Source organism: Mustela erminea, chromosome 8, assembly GCF_009829155.1.
Source record: "Mustela erminea isolate mMusErm1 chromosome 8, mMusErm1.Pri, whole genome shotgun sequence".
In the NCBI taxonomy this organism is placed as follows: Eukaryota; Metazoa; Chordata; class Mammalia; order Carnivora; family Mustelidae; genus Mustela; species Mustela erminea.
This window is the reverse complement of record NC_045621.1, coordinates 28,545,287-28,563,349: the sequence shown is the minus strand read 5'-3', so window position 1 is coordinate 28,563,349 and position 18,063 is coordinate 28,545,287.

Here is an 18,063-nt window from a genome sequence, read left to right as displayed (position 1 = left end):
CTTCTGCAGGGCAAGGCCAACTCTGGACACAGCACACTCAAAGACATACCCAGGTTGGACACACACTCAGGCCGGATGGTACTAAACAGGCATCTGGAGAGTTTGGGGGTTCCTATAGGCTGCAGGTGGCCAGTGACCAGACCCCTGGGAACCACTGCCTGGGTTCTGAGTCCCCTACCCACCCCTGCCCCCACCCTGCTACTGTTATTGCAGATTATGAAATGCTCTCCCTGTCCTGCATTCTTCTCCGAGGCAAGAATTTTAATGTATTTGTCTTTGTCATCAGGGGACCAGGGCTCTGGGACCGCCCTGCCTCTGCCTGAGGAGGGAGCGCCCCAAATCTAGTCCCTGCTGTCTCCAGACCCCAGCCTCTTTCCATTACCACCCCCTCATGCCCTGGCCCGGCCCCTCGCCTCCCTCTCCAAAGACACAGTCTCTCTGTGGGGTGGATAAAAATGATGTTATTGAAACAACAGAATTGGGAGCAGTGGCAGGGAGCGGGGATCAGCGCAGGAAACTGGGGCGTTTGCCAAGAAGCCTTCTCCCCCGCAGGCGGCCCTTCTGACCCCACCCCCCACCTTTCCTACAAACACACACAGATCGCCCCACCCCTCCTGCAGCCCTCTCTCTGGCCAAATCTTTCAGAATATTTGGCGATCCCTCGATTCCACCAAGCCCTCACCTCCCCATCCCCCAGGGTCCTGTTGCAGAATCCATGGGCCCTGCCCTCCGTGAGATGACGGTTCCTCTGCTCACTCTCTTTTGCCTTCTCTGCACCTTCACTTAGGGGTTGGCTGGCATTGGGCAGAAACCAGAGCAATGACTTCTGTCCTTACGTGTTCCAAACCTTTAGAGAGACGAGTTCAGATGTTCCTGAGGCTTCGGTCCCCCACTATCACCCTAGAAGACTTTTCACGGAGCGGGGCTGGGGGACAGAGACGGAGGTACACACAGATCAAGATGCGTGCACACATGTGCACGTTTGCATACACCCACACCTGGGCAACTGGCGTCCAGATGACCCCATAGAAACCATAGGACACCCTTGCCCTAGACAACGCTGAGTCATTTTTCATGCGCAGGTACAGATAGACACAGATGGGCTGGCTCCGGCTGAGACGCGTGCCTGCTTTCAAGGAGATTACACGCGCACCCCCCCCACCCCCCACCGGACTCACACCACCTCTGCTCAGACACACTTGTGGAGGGACCATCACAGAAGACTGGAACTCGGCAGCCCAGAAGGGGGCAGCATGGAGAGCAGTGTTGCCACTCAGACCCAGGCTCTGTCTGTTCTCTGGGCACTGGGCCCCCACCACTTCTTCCTCTGTTGCTCTGCCTTTTAGTGCTGAGAACCCTTTAACTCCATGTGGGGGCCCTGGTGCAGAAGAAGGAGGGAGAAGGAGCCCGGGGATGTCTGGCTGTGGGATGGGAGAGGGAGGAGGAGCAGAGGTGGGGACTGGGGAGGGGGAGAGAGGCAGCTGGAGAGAGATAACATCGGAGTCCCTGCAGGGGAGAGCAGAGCCCTCTGTCTGTTGGATCCTCTCTTGCTGTCTTTCTGTGTCTTTTCACGTCTCGCCCATCTCCATAGTTCGGTTTCTATTTGTGTCTGTCTCTAAATCACTTTCTCTGCTTCTTTGTTTCTCAGAATGACTGAAGCTGCAGGAGCCCAGGAATTTGGGCCTGTGACCCTTCCCCTCCCAGTAACCTCCCTCTCTCCCTCGGCACCGTCTTCCCTCCCCTCTCCCCAGCAAGGGGACCTGACTGCCATTCCTTCTGGGTGGTGACTGGGTCTTGAGAATTCCTAAGGGCCTCTATCTCTAGTCCCCAGGGAACAGGGAGAGGAAAGCCTAGCCCTCTAGAGAGATGGAGGGAAGGAGAAAGAAAATGGTCACTTTCCTCTCCCTTCTGTATCACTGTACTCCAGCTTTCCCCAGCCCACCTGAAGTCAGGAGAGGATGCCTTTCCAGCCAAGGGTAGGAGCTCAAAGGACTGGTTCCCACTTGCGCCCAGGGGATCCCTGCCTTACAAGCCAAGTTTCCTCTGAGATCCCCTCTGGGCCTTTGTCCAAGGGATCCCCCCCACCCCAGGTCCCAGTTCCCCACAGAGCCCACCTTCCCCACATTTTCCATAGTTCTCAACCCTACCTATGCCCTAAGCTTCCAATCACCCCATCAGTCAGGGAGAAAGAACTGGAGGGGAGATGGGGAGGGGCCCTAAGGAGGAGAAGGGGAACAGGGGCTGAGAGGGAGGGGCTGCTCGCCAGGCCTGGACTAAGAACTGGCCAGAGAACATTTGTTTCCACTTAGCTCAGCCCCAGTGGCCCTGAGTGGGAGTGGTTGGCCCCAGGAGCCTCTGCAGTGGTCCCAGTCAAGGCCTGGCTCCTGCGTTGGGCCTGGGGGTGGGCAGAAGGACCCTGGCATGGCCTCAGGTATTCCGGGAGGAGCCTCCACCCTCTTCTCCATCCTTCTCCACACTGCTTCTGCTCCCATCTCAGAGGGGATCATGGCTTTCAAGTCTCAGGTCTGTTTCTCCTCATTGTGTCTGCTGGGCAGCTGCCACCACGTTTTTAATTGAACACCTACTATGTGCCAGGCACCCAACCACGTAGTGGAGAAACAAGGGTGAACAAATACAGACCTAATCCCTACCCTCATGAAACTCCTGGTCATTAATCATACGCTCTTACAAACAAATGGAATACCACAAGCTTGACCTATGTTGTCCAGAAGAAGGGAAGGGCCCTGAGGCTGTGGCTGCGGGGATTCACAGAGTCAGGGAAGGAGGAGCAGGCTTCTCGGAGGACAGCTTGCTCCTTCAGAGATACAAAACCCAGTTGGGGTTAGCTGGGGGACCCAAAAGAAGGAAGAATATTTTAGGCAGAGGGAACAGTCTTTGCAAAAGGCCCACAGGGGTAGGGAGAAGGCATGGGGCACTGCGCTAAGGTTGGCATGGGTTGAAAGAGAGTGAAAAGCAGCAGTGGAAGATGAGCCTAGAGAGATTTAGGGGGATCAAACCAAGTAAAGCCTTACAGGCATGGGAGTATTTTTCTTATTTTAAAAGCAGTGGGAACTCTACAAGACAAATACACCACAGGAGGGAAGAAAAGATGTGGGGGCCTCTGGATTAAAGGAGAACTAACAGACATATTAAAAAAAAAAAAAACAAAACCAGGCAAAGTTGAACTACAGTAGTTAGAGACTTGTGGTCAGATGACAAAAATAAGTAGATGCTTCCCATGAAAGTCAGGAGAGAGTTCCTAGGGGTGGGGGAGGGAGGCAGTCCTGTTTGGAGGAGCAGCTGGAATGGGATAGCAGGCAAGGTTCTCTCTCCTTTCACAGCAGTTGGCTTTGAGGGTGTTCAATTGTACATTTGTTCTATGCTCTTTTCTGTATTCATTTTCTTAACAATAAAAGGGTTAAGGAAAAAACTACTCCCTTTGAGCATGAGCGGGAAGCCACCATAGTTGGGATCTCCATCCCCCCTCCCCCTCCCCCCTGGGACAGTGAGTGACATGATCAGTTGTACATTGGGAAAAGATGGCCCTGGCCATGGTGTGCAGGGGAGATGGCAGGGGAGGCCGAGCTCAGGGGAGGCTTGGCAGGGGCCCTCGTGAAAGGCCACGGCAGCCTTAAGCTGGGTGAATGGAAGCGATGATAGATAGAGTGAACAGTTCCGGTCCCTGTTGAGGAAGTAGGGTCAGGTGGACTTGGAGGGAGGCTGGAAGAGGGGGTAAGGAAGACCAGCAAGTTTCAGCCAGGAAGACCAGCAAGGACCAGCAAGGCAGGGTGGGGAGTTTGGAACATGAATTAAAGATGCTTCCGAAATATTCAGCCGTTGAGTAGCAGATGGATATATGGCTCTAGAGCTCGGAGGGGAGGCCCGGGCTGAGTCATCTTGGTGCAGGGTGTAATTAAGTCAAGCACAGGGCCAGGATTGCCCAGGAGAGCGCAGAGGCAATGGAGGCTCCAGGAGCATTTCATGGCTGGAGCAAGGGAAAGAGGCTACCGAGGAAACTGAGAAGTGCCTCCAGGAGTGAAAGAGGAAAAAGCACTATGGTTTCACGGAAGTCAAGCAAAGAGAGCACTTTGAAACGAGGGAAGTGGGCATTCGTATCTACAGTTTGGGAGAGGTTGGTCAGATGGTGAGGCAAGTGTGTGTGTAACACAGGAGGAAAATCACCGAATCAGTTCAATCTCAGGCTGATTTGGCCAGAACATAAATACGACCCACCCACCCACTATTTTCTTGCTGGCAAACTTGCACTGCTTCCCTTACAAAATCAAGGGCATAGCCCTGCTTGGCAATCAGGTCCATTATGGTTTGTCTCTTTGTCTGCTCCCAGCCTCCCCTTCCTTTCTTGTCTCCACCAGAGCTCCAGGCTCACGGTGGTGCTCGGTCAGGCCCCAAACCTGGGGTCAGGCCTCCCTCCACACTCTGCTCACCTGCCTCCCGGCCCCAGGAGGCCCAGCTCTGCCTTCTCTCCAGGAGCCCACACACCCATCGTGGGAGGCAGTCTCTCCAATTTTCATTAACTCCTAACACTTTGAACCTTTTTTTATAGGACATACAGCACTTAGAGTTGATTTTGTCTGTATATTTTTCCTCCACTTACGAGTTTTTAGGTTTGTGTTTGTTTTTGTCTTTGCCTTTGTTTTTCAGGGCATAAACTATGTGTGGCCTGCAGCGGGCACTTCATAAACTTGGGTTCTTTGGAACTTTGAAAGCATGAAAGAGACACCGTAGGGCCAGGCAAGGCAGACCACCACCCTCCGCCCCCAACATGTGGTGTCACCGCCTCACCAAAACCAGGTCTTCTGAACTCAAGCGGGAAATTGGGGCCCCAGGGAGACCAGAGGATTTCTTAACATCCCCTCTCCCAGTGCAAACACACAGCGCACCCCACAGCCCACCAGTAACACCACAGCCCCTTATCTGAGAGCCTAGCAAAGAGTCACAGCGCCATCTCCTGGCAAGAGGAGACACTGTCCCTCCGGAGAAAATACTTTGTGAAAGGTGGTCTCATGGCAGAGAAACGCAGATTAAACATTAGAACCAGGAAGAACACCAATTTATTAAATTAACAGCAAAAATTTGGAAGGTGTAAACTCAAATCTGGGAGATATGTGGAGAAACCAGCATATTGCTGGTAGCGCTGGCAAGTTGACCATGTGTTCTGGAAGGCACGCCAACAAAACTCATCATAGACCTTGTGTGATTTCACTTTGGAGTGATACCCAGTGGAAGTTATTTAAGAGAGAGAAAGAGAGAGAAAAAACAAAAGAAATCATGCACGCAAATGGAACTACCTTTTCTGTATCAGTGGAGAGCTCCAAGGGTGTGTGGACAACACCATAAAATACTGGTTGGGTATTAAAATGACATATATGTTCATTGCACTGAAGCAAGGGACAGTCTCTATAAAATAAAAGGTAAGTTATGAAAAGAACACTCAGAATGTTATTTTCTTTAATGAAGTCGAAACAGTGCCTGCAGCAATAAGGACCAGAGGATTAGAAATCTTAAAAGGAGTTGATGTTATTCCATGGTGAAGGAGCATTTTGAGGTTTTGGCTCATTGACTTCCTCTCTGGTGGAAGCTTGTTTTTCTGTTCGAGACTTCAGCTATCTAGTAAAAAGAAATCAAACAAGGAGGGCACTGGTTAGGAAAATTTCCAAAGTTCATGCATGGGGCTGGGCAATGTCCCTTGGGGATGGTCAGGCTCAGAGACCTTTCCTGGGGCTTTTCTCCACGACTTTCCACCTGCGTTCAGTAAATGTCCGTGGAACCCTAAGTGAGAATGATGCCAAGCCTGAGTACCAGCCATCTTCCTCAGGGCCATCTCCTCTCCAGAATCCTCCCTTGATTGCTCTGCAGCCCTTAGGTCTTCAAGTTATTTGCCCCGATTCCATAAGGGCTAGGTCATGCCTCAAGGCTGTCACTGAACCCCACAGCCTGACTTTCCCACTGCCTTCAGGGCCTCTGCCTGCAATGCATGTAGGACTGTCCAGGAGGGAGGTCCCAGCAAGCTGGATAATTCTCACACTTTGGATTCATATCTAGCATCACTTCCTCAAATCTAGCAGCGTACCTCCTTTGTCCTGGGCATGGAAAATTGATATGTCACAGATTGCATGCTCCAGATGCTGGAAATGGCTTTTGGGGTACAAAGGGTTTATCTGGAAGGGAAGGAGGTGGAAGCAGGATTGGGCAGAAGGAGAAGTGGGACTGCGACGTAGGCTAAGCTAAGCCTCCATCACAGGCACTGCCAGCAGTCCAGGGGGTTTTGCCACTAGATTGAAATGGCCTGGTCCCCCACAGATTGAAATGGCCTGGACTTTGTACCCCTGTCTCACTCAGTCACCAGATATATGGGCAGCCCTGAGAAAGCAAGAGTGTGTCCTCTGCAGCTGACCCTGAAGGAGCTGAGAGCCACAGACTGACTGTTGAACTCACCCCCATGGCTGGGCAGCAGAACCTTCTGTGAAGGGGAGCCTGGGCAGTGCATCTCTGCTTATTGGGGGACATTGGACAGATGAGGAAACTGAGGCCAAGGTCACAGGTATCAAGTGGTAGAGCTAGGAGTCTAGCTTGCACATCTGGTCCACACTTACCCCTGCCTGTTTCCACATACCCCACAGTTCCCCCAATTGAAAAGGGATCCCGTGGAGAAAATGTTACTGAATAAACCATTAGTGATCAGAAGGGGCCACGGGATATCCAGCAGGGTCAATGGCATTCCCCAGGGCGTCAGGAAGATGGAACCTGGAATGCCCCTCTTAGCTACTTCCATCTCCTCCCTCTGCCCCCACCCCTTTGGACTTCCAGCACTCATATCCTCTGGTGCCCCACATCCCTGTATGCCGGGATACTGCACTTTGCTGGGTCACAACACAGCCTAGCCCTCTGCGCTGACACATCCTCTGTCTGCCTCCCCCTGCTTGGGCAGGGGGGGATCCCTCTGGTCCTCCTCTCTTCCCTATAGCTTGGCATCGTTTTACTTCTAATTTCAAAAGACAGCAAGGTCACATCCATTGGCTTTAGAAAGAGTGTGATCAGATTCCGCTCAGCCATCTGCTGGCTGTTGGACAACTATTGTTCCCGCCTGTGCCTCATCTTCCCCTAAGGTAAGAATGCTCCCTCCCCCAATAGAGCTGTCATGAGGATTCAATAATACATTGAAGATACAGCTCAACGTCAGGACCTGAAAGATACCAGGCTCTCATTCACTAGTAATGGTTATTTTTATTTTTATTTTTTATTTTTCTTAAAGATTTTATTTATTTATTTGACAGACAGAGATGACAAGTAGGCAGAGAGGCAGCAGAGACAGAAAGTGGGGAAAGCAGGCTCCCTGCTGAGCAAAGACCCCGATGTGGGGCTCAATCCCAGGACCCTGGGATCATGACCTGAGCTGAAGGCAGAGGCTTTAACCCACTGAGCCACCCAGGCGCCCAACTAGTAATGGTTATTTTTAAATAGAGAATTCAGAATAAGGATCAGGTCTTTTTGTGCTGATGAAGACAACAAGGATTCAAAGACAGTTCCTAGGATGCTTCTATGGACTGGGGAAGGGTGATGCATGCCCTTGGACTTTTTAATTTAATGAGACAATTCATTTTTTTTAAAAGATTTTATTTATTTATTCGACAGAGAGAGACACAGCGAGAGAGGGAACACAAGCAGAGGGAGTGGGAGAGGGAGAAGCAGGCTCCCTGATCAGCAAGGAGCCCAATGCAGGGCCCAATCCCAGGACCCTGGGATCATGACCTGAGCTGAAGGCAGACGCTTAATAACTAAGCCACCCAGGCATTCCTAAAATCAGACGATTTAAAGAAAAGCATTAAGTAAAGGTATAGTCTAGTTGATATGTGGATATCCATGAAAGGACCTACAAATAATGGTGTAGGGGAAGGCACAAGTCTGTGCTTAGGGCTTTGTTAAACCTACCCATGCTCTGAGGGCAATAATGAGGTGTCCCGGAGAGGACAGGAGAGCCACTGCCCCAGAACAGAGCAGGGGACAAGTTCAGCTGAGCAGGGGGTCCCCTGCCTGATGGAGAGTTCCTCGGAGCTCCCAGGGATGTGTGCATGACAGGCTATCCCCACAGGAGGGGTGGGGGTCTAGTCTGGCATCTCCTGTCCTCATTCCTTCCAACAGTAGTGTGTGGAGACCGGAAAGCAGGTCAGAAGGCACGAGTTTTGGTCCTAGGAGTTGGTTTGCTCTGTGTGCTTGAGCCAGTCACTTCCGCACCTGCTGCTTCGGTTTCCCCCTATGACGGCGGGGGTGCTGGCAATGACGGAGCTCGCAGTTCCTGGTTGTACGGTTGTGCCTGTTGGACAACGCTTTGTAGCGGTGAATCCTCGATGTCAGCAGAGGGCGCCAGACTCTGAGGAGCAGATTGGAGGCTCCCTTTGTAGCGTCCAGTAGGGGGCGGAAGGAGCCACAGGGAGGTGGTGAGTGACAGCTTGGGGTACCCAAGCCACTGACTGGAGGGACAGACTCATCAGAAGAAAGAGCTCTGTGTAAAGACGGGGCGAGCGGCGTCCCAGTCTGGCTCTGGGCTAAAGGCAATTAGAAACCGAACAGCTAGCTGTTCAAAAGCAGCGTTCCATTCCAGCCCAACGCTCCTCTGGGTGGGCTCGGTTGTTGGGTGGGGATTGAAGATCTCCCCCCGACCCCTCTCCTTACAAAGCTATTTTTTAAGTATTTGGAGAAAAGAAATGTGGCATCATGGGAAAGTATCCCGTTCTACAGACGATTCAAAATGCAGCATTCTTGCTTCATCAAAGTTCAAAATGCATTGTCCATCTAAGATGCTTAAACAAGACAGCTCATTAGCACGTTAAAAAAAAAAAAAAACTAGAAGCCTAAGATGTCCACCAATAGGAAAATAACCTATATTACAGCAAATTCCATAAAATATAAGCTCTCCACATACAGTGACAGGGTCAAGATGTACAGTTCATGAACAGGGATAAATTCTATAAATGGGTAAACTTCTGGAAAGAAACACAAGGAACTGTTAATAGGGGCTACTTTGGGGATAATGGGGAAAGGAAGGCTTACTTTAGGATTTTATACCTCCGTATATAAAATTGGGAGTTTTCAAACAATGTGCATTGTGTGTATTTTTTTTTTAATGGCAGTGGAAAAATGTCAACAAGGTTTATCTGGTGAGGAGATTATGGACCAGTTTGTATGTTTTTATCTTTATGCTTTACATTTTTAAATTTTTTATTATTTTTTAAAAAACATTTTATTTCTTTATTTGACAGAGAGAGACAGTGAGAGAGAGAACACAAGCAGGGGAAGCAGGAGAGGGAGAAGCAGGTTTCTGGCTGACCAGGGAGCCTGATGTGGGGTTTAGTCCCAGGACCCTGGGATCATGACCTGAGCAGAAGGCAGAGGCTTAACCCGCTGAGCCACCCAGGTGCCCCTATGCTTTACTTTTTTTTTTTAAACAAAACCATTTTGCTGAAATCAATTTTATACTTTATTTTAAACAACTGGAATTTAAATAAAAACTTGAAAAGAAAAAAAAGGTTTGTTATTTTGAGTGGGTGACATAAGTTTCAGAAAATCAGGGCAATGTAACAAAATATACATGGAGAAATCTTATTCCCACCCTGTTCTCATCTACCTCATGCCTGTGCCCATCTTCTGCCAAACCCTATGAGTAACTACTTAAAAAAAAAAAAAGATTTTATTTATTCATTTTTTAAAGACTTTATTTATTTGACAGACAAGTAGGCAGAGAAGCAGGCAGAGAGAGAGAGGAGGAGGCAGGCTCCCCGCTGAGCAGAGAGCCTGATGTGGGGCTTGAGCCACTGAGCCACCCAGGTGCCCCCTTTAATTTCTCTTTCTGATAGCTCATTATTAATGTATATAAACACAACAGATTTTTATGTATTGATTTTATGTCCTGCAACTTTACCAAATCCATTTATTACTCTTAACAGTTTTGGTTTCTTTTTTTAATGATGTCTTTAGGGTTTCCCATATATAATATCATGCCGCCTGCAAATACTCATAGTTTTACTTCTTCCCTTCTTCCTTTCCAATTTGGATGCCTCTTATTTTTTCTTGCCTAATTGCTAAGGCACAGACTTCTAGTACAATGTTGAACAAAGCAGGTGAGAGTGGCATCCTTGTCTTATTCTTGGTCTTAGGAGGAAAACTTTTAGCTTTTCTTTTATTTTTTTTAAAGATTTTATTTATTTATTTGAGAGAGAGAGAGAGAGCGAACAAGTAAGAGAGAACATGAGAGGGGCACCTGGGTGGCTCAGTGGGTTAAGGCCTCTGCCTTCAGCTCAGGTCATGATCCCAGGGTCCTGGGATCGAGCCCCACATCAGGCTGTCTGCTCGGCAGGGAACCTGCTTCCTCCTCTCTCTCTGCCTGCCTCTCTGCCTACTTGTGATCTCTGTCTGTCAAATAAATAAACAAAATCTTTAAAAAAAAAAAAAAAGAAAGAAAGAAAGAACATGAGAGGGGAGAAGGTCAGAGGGAAAAGCAGACTCCCTGCAGAGCTGGGAGCCCCATGCGGGACTTGATCACAGGAATGCAGAATCATGACCTGAGCCAAAGAAAGTTGCTTAACCAACTGAGCCACCCAGGCACCTCAGCTTTTAGCTTTTCATCACTGAGCATGTTAGCTGTGGGCTTGTCCTACATGGCCTTTATTATGTGAAGGTATGTTCTCTCCAAACCAGCTTTGTTGAGAATTTTTATTATAAGTAGATGTTGAATTTTGTCAAATGGTTTTTCTGCAGCCATTAAAATGATCGCTTGATTTCTGTCCTTCACCAGTGCAGTGTATCACAATGACTGATTCATGGATATTGAAGTAACATTTTTGTATCCCTGGAATGAACTCCACTTAATCATGGTATGTTATCCTTTTAATGTATTTTTTAATAGGTAGCCATTTTTATAGTTTCATGTCATCCCACTGGTGTTTTTCTTTTTCTTTTTTTTTTTTTTTTTAGATTTTATTTATTTATTTGACAGACAGAGAGGCAGGCAGGGGCTGGGGCGGGGGGAAGAAGGCTCCCCACGGAGCAGAGAGCCCGATTCAGGCCTTGATCCCAGGACTCTGGGATCACGACCTGAGCCGAAGGCAGAGGCCCCAACCCACTGAGCCACCCAGGCACCCCCCACTGGTGTTTCTTGCAGAACCAAGCATATAAATATTCTAGTCCCTCATTCACATTCCAAAGGTAGTACACTGCACACATGGCTGCGTCTTGTTTTTTCCACTTGGCAGTGTCCGGGCTATCTTTCTATATCACTAAAATATCCTTCCCATCTCTCTTCTCCCCCAGCATCACGTGAGTACTTAGTGCTGTAAATTTCCCTCTCGACACTGCTTTTAGCCTTTGCAGGGATGTGGAAATCCAGACTCAAAGAAAGTAAGTGATTTGTTGATACTCACATGGTGAGTGTGGAAACATCTCTAGGCGGGGCAGAACAGGAACTCTGTTGAGACCCAGACTCCTCTCAAAGGTTCTCTGTGGCTTCTAGATAAGCTAGAGAATTTTAGATAAGATACCCACTTGAGTTTGCATGCTACCCAGGGCCTCCATAGGAGAGAATTTAAACGTGGCCTATTACAGTCATTTAAACATGTACAGCTGTTGGACTGGGATTTTTCTGAAGAAGATAAGACTGGGGGAGGGAAAGAGAGAGAGAGGAGAGGGCATGAGATCACTAATGGGTCCCTGAGATAAATCACTGTGTGTGAAAGAATTCTGGTAGAGGGTAGCAGTCAAGATGTTGGAGGTTGCTGTGACTTTGGGGGTGGGGTGGGGGGAGTGTGGCCGCACTTGACCATGACCCAGGACCCCCTCCTAACCCCTGAGGTTCTGGAAGGAGAAGGCTGTGATGCAAGGGACTGAAGAGTATTACCTGGGGCCAGAAGCTGGGCTTTTGAAATAGCTAATGTGAGGAAGGAGAGGAAAGTTTCTATTGGCCAAAGAGAAGGACAGAAGCCACAAAGCGCTGGGGCCAGGGGACAATGTTTCCACCTCCTAGGAGAAAGTACAGGCACAGGCGGTGGTGTGGACAGTGAGGCGGCCTGAGTCAACCAAAAGAAGGATGACTGGAGAGAGGGCAGCACGGGGTTGGGACTGCCGCCTAGCGTGATAGCTCGGAGTGCAGAACAAGTTCGAATTCCTAGAAGATTGAATTGGTGGGGGAGGGGCTTAGTCCCAGGGGAAATAACCAGTCTTTTTGCTAATGGAAAGGATATCGCTCTGAGCTGCAGAATTTTGGTATATCAGCTGCCGAGGCGACACACTCATTAGGGATCAGCAGCTGGGATTTGAATACATGCCGCTCTGGCTGGTTTCTTTTTGTTACTGTTTTGTTGTTGTTGTTGTTAAAGATTTTATTTATTTATTTGACAGAGAGAGATCCCAAGTAGGCAGAGAGAGAGAAAGAGAAGCAGGCCCCCTGCTGAGCAGAGAGCCCGATGTAGGACTCGATCCCAGGACCCCGAGATCACGACCTGAGCCGAAGGCAGCAGCTTAACTCACCGAGCCACCCAGGCGCCCTTTTTGTTACTGTTTTAATTGAAATCAACATCACAACCTGCACAGAAGACGTAATTATTCTCATTTAATGCATGTGGACAGTAGAGTCAGACTTTCCAAGGCCACGCAGCGAGAAGCGCTCACCTCCTTCCCCCGCCCATTTTTTTTTAAATCCAGGTACCCGTTTCCGACGTGATGGAAAGGCGGGCACATCTCCCGGAGGCCCAGGCTTTGCCATTGGGTGAAGTGTGGGTGAAGGGCGGGAGGGCATTGCATTCGGACACAGGCGTGCCTGAAGTTGCGTCTGACACAGCACGGAGCCTGCGTGCACGGTGACTGCGTGCACGGTGACTGCGCAGCTAACGGGGAGGTCGGCAGTTGCGGTTGTTCTAGAACAGCCATTCTGTTCCTCCTTATTTTGTGGTGACCCCGCAACTGGGAGAGTTGACCTCAGCCAAGGGCGTCTGGGAGATGTTTCCACCTCCTAGGAGAAAGTACAGGCGGGGAAATGGTGTCTTTTCTTCTGGGTGTTGTCAGACCTGGATAAGGGACCCAGAACGGCTGTTGCTTCCTTAGTACGTGAAGCTGACACCGGAGGAGAGTAGAGGGAAGAGAATCAAGGGGAAAATGTATCAACGCCACCGGATTAGATCAGCCAGAATCAATCCGCTGGTTAAGCAAATCGGTAAGTCTCCATCTTGTTTAAACTACTTTGGTGTTTGTTTGTTTTAAGATTTTATTTATTTAACAGAGAGAGAGAGAGACAGAGAGAGGACAAGCAGGGGGAGCAGCAGAAGGTGACAGAGAAGCAGGCTCCCGGCTGAGCAGGAAACCCAAAGCAGGGCTGGATGCAAGGACCCTGAGATTATGAGCTGAGCTGAGGGCAGACGCTTAACCCACTGAGCCACCCAGGCTCCCGTGCTTAAGCCAATTTGAATTGAGTTTATTACTTGTGTCTGAATCATCCTGACTGATACAGCCTGACCTCTGAGAAATTTAATCTCCATTAATCAGAGTCTCTTCAGCACCCCCGGGGCTGTGTCTAAATCCCCATGTATTTTTGTAAGGCTGAGCGGTGGGGGGTGAGAATAGGTATTTGGTCTTCAGATGTCGTCTTTCCACCTAGCATCCCCTGAAGCCCCCATCAAACCATCTGGTCCTTTAGTCAATGGACTGTACAGGTCATTCCCATCAGCTCTCTCTCCCTCTACACTTCTGTCCTACTCTTGGGCACACTATAAACATTCTCACCGTGTGGATGCCATGCTGGGTCACAGGAAACCTTAAATGATTTTCAAAAACTTGGTTTCCTCCTGCATTGCTCTTGGGTGCTAAGATCATTTTGCTGCTCTCTTACTGTGCTGGGTTTGGGGGAGGACTGTAAGGTCCTCTCTCCCCACATACACCAAGTAACCCTTTCTACTCTGGATTCTATCAGGGGGCCCAGACCACCCTCTGCTCTCAGATCCCACACACCAGCCAGGGGGAGGGGGCAGAGGGCAGAGCCCTCCTTCCTTAAGAACCCACATGTGCTCACACTTGCTTCCCATCTGACTCTTGTCTTCCTGCCAAACCAAGAGATCTCTGTCTCCTCTTGGGGCCAAGGAAGTCTTTTTTTTTTTTTTTTAAGATTTTATTTATTTATCAGAGTGAAGAGGGAGAGAGAGTGAGCACAGGCAGACAGAATGGCAGGCAGAGGCAGAGGGAGAAGCAGGCTCCCTGCTGAGCAAGGAGCCCCATGCGGGACTCGATCCCAGGACGCCGGGATCATGACCTGAGCCGAAGGCAGCTGCTTAACCCACTGAGCCACCCAGGCGTCCCAAGGAAGTCTTAATCTAACTCCTATTTATTCTCCTAACCGTTTTGTGCTATTTGTCCTGCCTGTTCTATGGTTTCTTTTTTCTCTCAATTTCTCCCTGTTTTATTTATTAACCCTGTTTGTTTTCTTTTAGTGCTTTTTCTAGACATTACAGCATTCACGATTAATATATCAAAATCTATAGCTAATCAAGACCTAAAATCTTTCCTTCTTCCCAGATAATACGAGGATTTTCAAATGCTTTGAACACTCCATTTTCCACCACCTTTGATTTATGTCATGGTTGGTAGTATTTTCATTTTAACCCCACAGGACATTATAACCATTCTCTCTCTTTTTTTGCATTTATGATTAATTTACATTTATCTACATTCCTTGTTGTTTATACCTTCTTAAGTCTCAGATCTGCTATGTAGGATCACTTTCTTTCTGAAGCATGTTTTCTAGAAATTTCCTTTACTGAGGTGATGAGCCACCTGTTTTTGTTTGTCACAAAACACAGTTCTCGTCTTCTTGCTCAGTAAATTTTCTTTTTGTGTAACATTATAAGTTGGAAGTTGCTTTCTTTCAGCACACTGAGGATATTCTACTATCCTCTGGGTTTCTCCTTTTCTGTTGAGAAGTCAGCTGTTAGACCATCATTTCTTTGAAAGCATAGTTGACCCTTGAACAAGATGGGTTTGAACTGTGTAAGTTCAATTACTTGTGCATTTTTTTCAATAAATATATTGGACAACTTTTTGGAGATTTATGACAATTTGAAAAAAAAACCTCACAGACAAGCCATATAGCCTAGAAATATTGAAAAAAATCAGGAAATGTTAGGTACTATTGTAAGGATAGAGTATATATAAACATGACATATAAAATATGTGTTAGTTGACTGTTTATATTGTGAGTAAGTTTCCAGTCAACAGTAGACTATTAGTAAAATTTTGGAGAGTCACAAGTTACTCTCGGATTTTCAACTACATAGGAAGTCGGTGTGCCCCTCACTCTGGTGTTTTTCAAGGGTAACTGTGATTTTTTTTTCCCCCCTCTGTTGCTTTCAATTTTTTTCTGTTTTTGGTTTTCTGCAATTTTTGCTATACTGTTCCTGTATGTGAGTTTCTTTCATTTGTCCTACTGGGGACTCATAGTCTTCTTGAATCTGGGGATTGGTATTTCTTTTTATCATTTCCAGAAAATATCAAGCAATCTCTTCAAATAGCGCTTGTACCCCATTCTCTCTGCACCCTTCCTCTGAGACTCTATTTAAATATGCTTTAGAGGGTGCCTGAGTGGCTCAGTGGGTTAAGCCTCTGCCTTCAGCTCAGGTCATGATCTCAGGGTCCTGGGATAGAGCCTAGCATCGGGCTCTCTGCTCAGAGGGGAGCCTGCTTCCTTCTCTCTCTCTCTGCTAGCCTCTTTGCCTACTTGTGATCTCTGTCTCTGTCAAATGAATAAAGAAAATCTTTAAAATAAATAAATATGCTTTAGACGTTTCTGCTTTAAGCTCTATGTCTTTTATTCTCTTTCATATCTATTTTACATATTTTTAAACTTTCTGCCTTATACGTATCATAGGGAACTTCTTCTGACCTGACATTCAGTTTTCTCTTCAGCTGTACTTAATCTGTTGTGAAGTAACATTTATTAAGTTTTTATTTTCACTTAGTGTCTTTCACTTCTAGAAGTTCGGTCTGCCTTTTTTTTTTTTTTTAAGATGTTATTTATTTATTTGACAGAGAGAGACACAGTAAGAGAGAGAACACGAGCAGGGGGAGTGGGAGAGAGAGAAGCAGGCTTCCTGCTGAGCAGGGAGCCCGATGAGGGGCTCGATTCCAGGACCTGAGATCATGACCCGAGCCAAAGGTAGCTGCTTAAGGACTGAGCTACCCAGGCACCCCAGTTCTGTCTACTTTTTTAAAAATTTTTTTTTATTTATTTATTTGAGGACAGGGAGGGGCAGAGGGAGAGAGAGTCCCAAGCAGGCTCCATGCTGAGTGTGAAGCTTGGAGCTGGATCCCATGACCCCGCAATTATGACTTGAGCTGAAATCAAGAGTCAGCCACTTCAGCGACTGCACCACCCAGGCGTCCCTAGAAGTTCTGTCTGCTTTTTAAAAGAATCTGTTATGCTGCTTTTCTTAGTTTTCTATTTGCTCTTTTTCAAACTGCTCATGTTTCATCAAATAAAATGAGCACATTGTTGCATGTGAAGTGTCTGATAATTCTGGTTTCTGAACTTTTTTGTTTTTGGTTTTGTTTTGTTTTGTTTTTGTGGGGTTTTTTGTTTGTTTGTTTGTTTGTTTAGATTTTATTTATTTGACAGAGAGAAACACAGCAAGAGAGGGAACACAAGCAGGGCGAGTGGGAGAGGGAGAAGCAGGCTTCTTGTTGAGCAGGGAGCCGGATGTGGGACTCAATCCCAGCACCCTGGGTTAGGCTCAGTGACTGAGCCAGCCAGGTGCCCCAGGTTTCTGAAGTTTTTATGGATTTATCCCCCCTCTCTGTCTTTTCTGCTGGTTCTTACAATTCTTGGTGTATCTCATTATTTTCAACAATGTGCTGGATATTATTGGAATAATCCATCACTTTGAAGGAGCTTTCTCCAGAGAACATCCGTGTTTGCTCCTGCCGGGCATCTAGGGCCATTACTGATTCAGTAACACCTTAAGCCAAGTTCAAGGTTTGACACTCTCTGAACCACTCAGTTGAGGAAAGCCTTGTCTCTAAATCTAAGTAAGAGCCAACTTGCTTCTGGATTACATTACCTCTAGACAGTTTGGTCCTTCAACATCTTAAGTATTTTATAGACAGGATCTCCTCTCATCCTCCCAGCTTGTGGGGGTCCTGGGCCCCCATCGTCACACAGAGCTCTTGCTAAAATCGGCAGATGCCCTAGAATGGAGCCCCTTCTCTTTTCACGGACTTTGCCATTTTCCTTTCGGTGGCACCTAGCACTTTACTAGGTGTTCTTTACTATCTTGTCTTTTCAGAGCTTTTAAGAACCTGCTGCTTATATTTTATCCGGCGTTGTGGGTTGTTTTTGGTGGGATATGTTTTCTGAATCACCTCGCCTGTCAAAATTCCTAAATCTTTTGTTTCAGCCAGAGGTATTCCCTTTCTTCCCAGAAGACCTCATTCAAAACTGAAAAGTCAGAAGATGTTTTTCGTTGCACTGAATCATTTATTCCCTGAGGCAAGAAACAAGGACACACCAAGCCTGAGTGAGAAAAGGTTTCTGTCGAGCAGAAGAAAGCACCCTTCAGTTTGGCTATTACTTCAACATATTTTTCTGTCACATGTCTCAACGGCTGAGCCTGGTACCAAGCACACAGTTAGGGTTCAGTCATAATGTCATCATTATTATCCTAATATCCAAACTCGCCTTCTTTAGGAAAACTTCATTAATCTCATCCCATTCCAATTCTTTATTGTACTCTCTCCAAGTGTCTTTTCAGCCTGTTGATTTACTCTAATTGCTTTTTCAAACATGCACTTTTTTTTTGGGAAAGTGCAGTGACTGAACATCATTCCCAGAAGACTTTGAAGGTGTTGAGATCTTGTTTCTTTATTAACTGGTATCAGAACTCTTTCAGTTACAGGTGACAGACGACTCAACTCAAACTGCATTAAAAAAAAAAAAAAGATTCGGGGCTCCCGGGTGTCTCAGTTGGTTGAACATCTGACTCCTGATTTTGGCTCAGGTCATGATCTCAGGGTCAT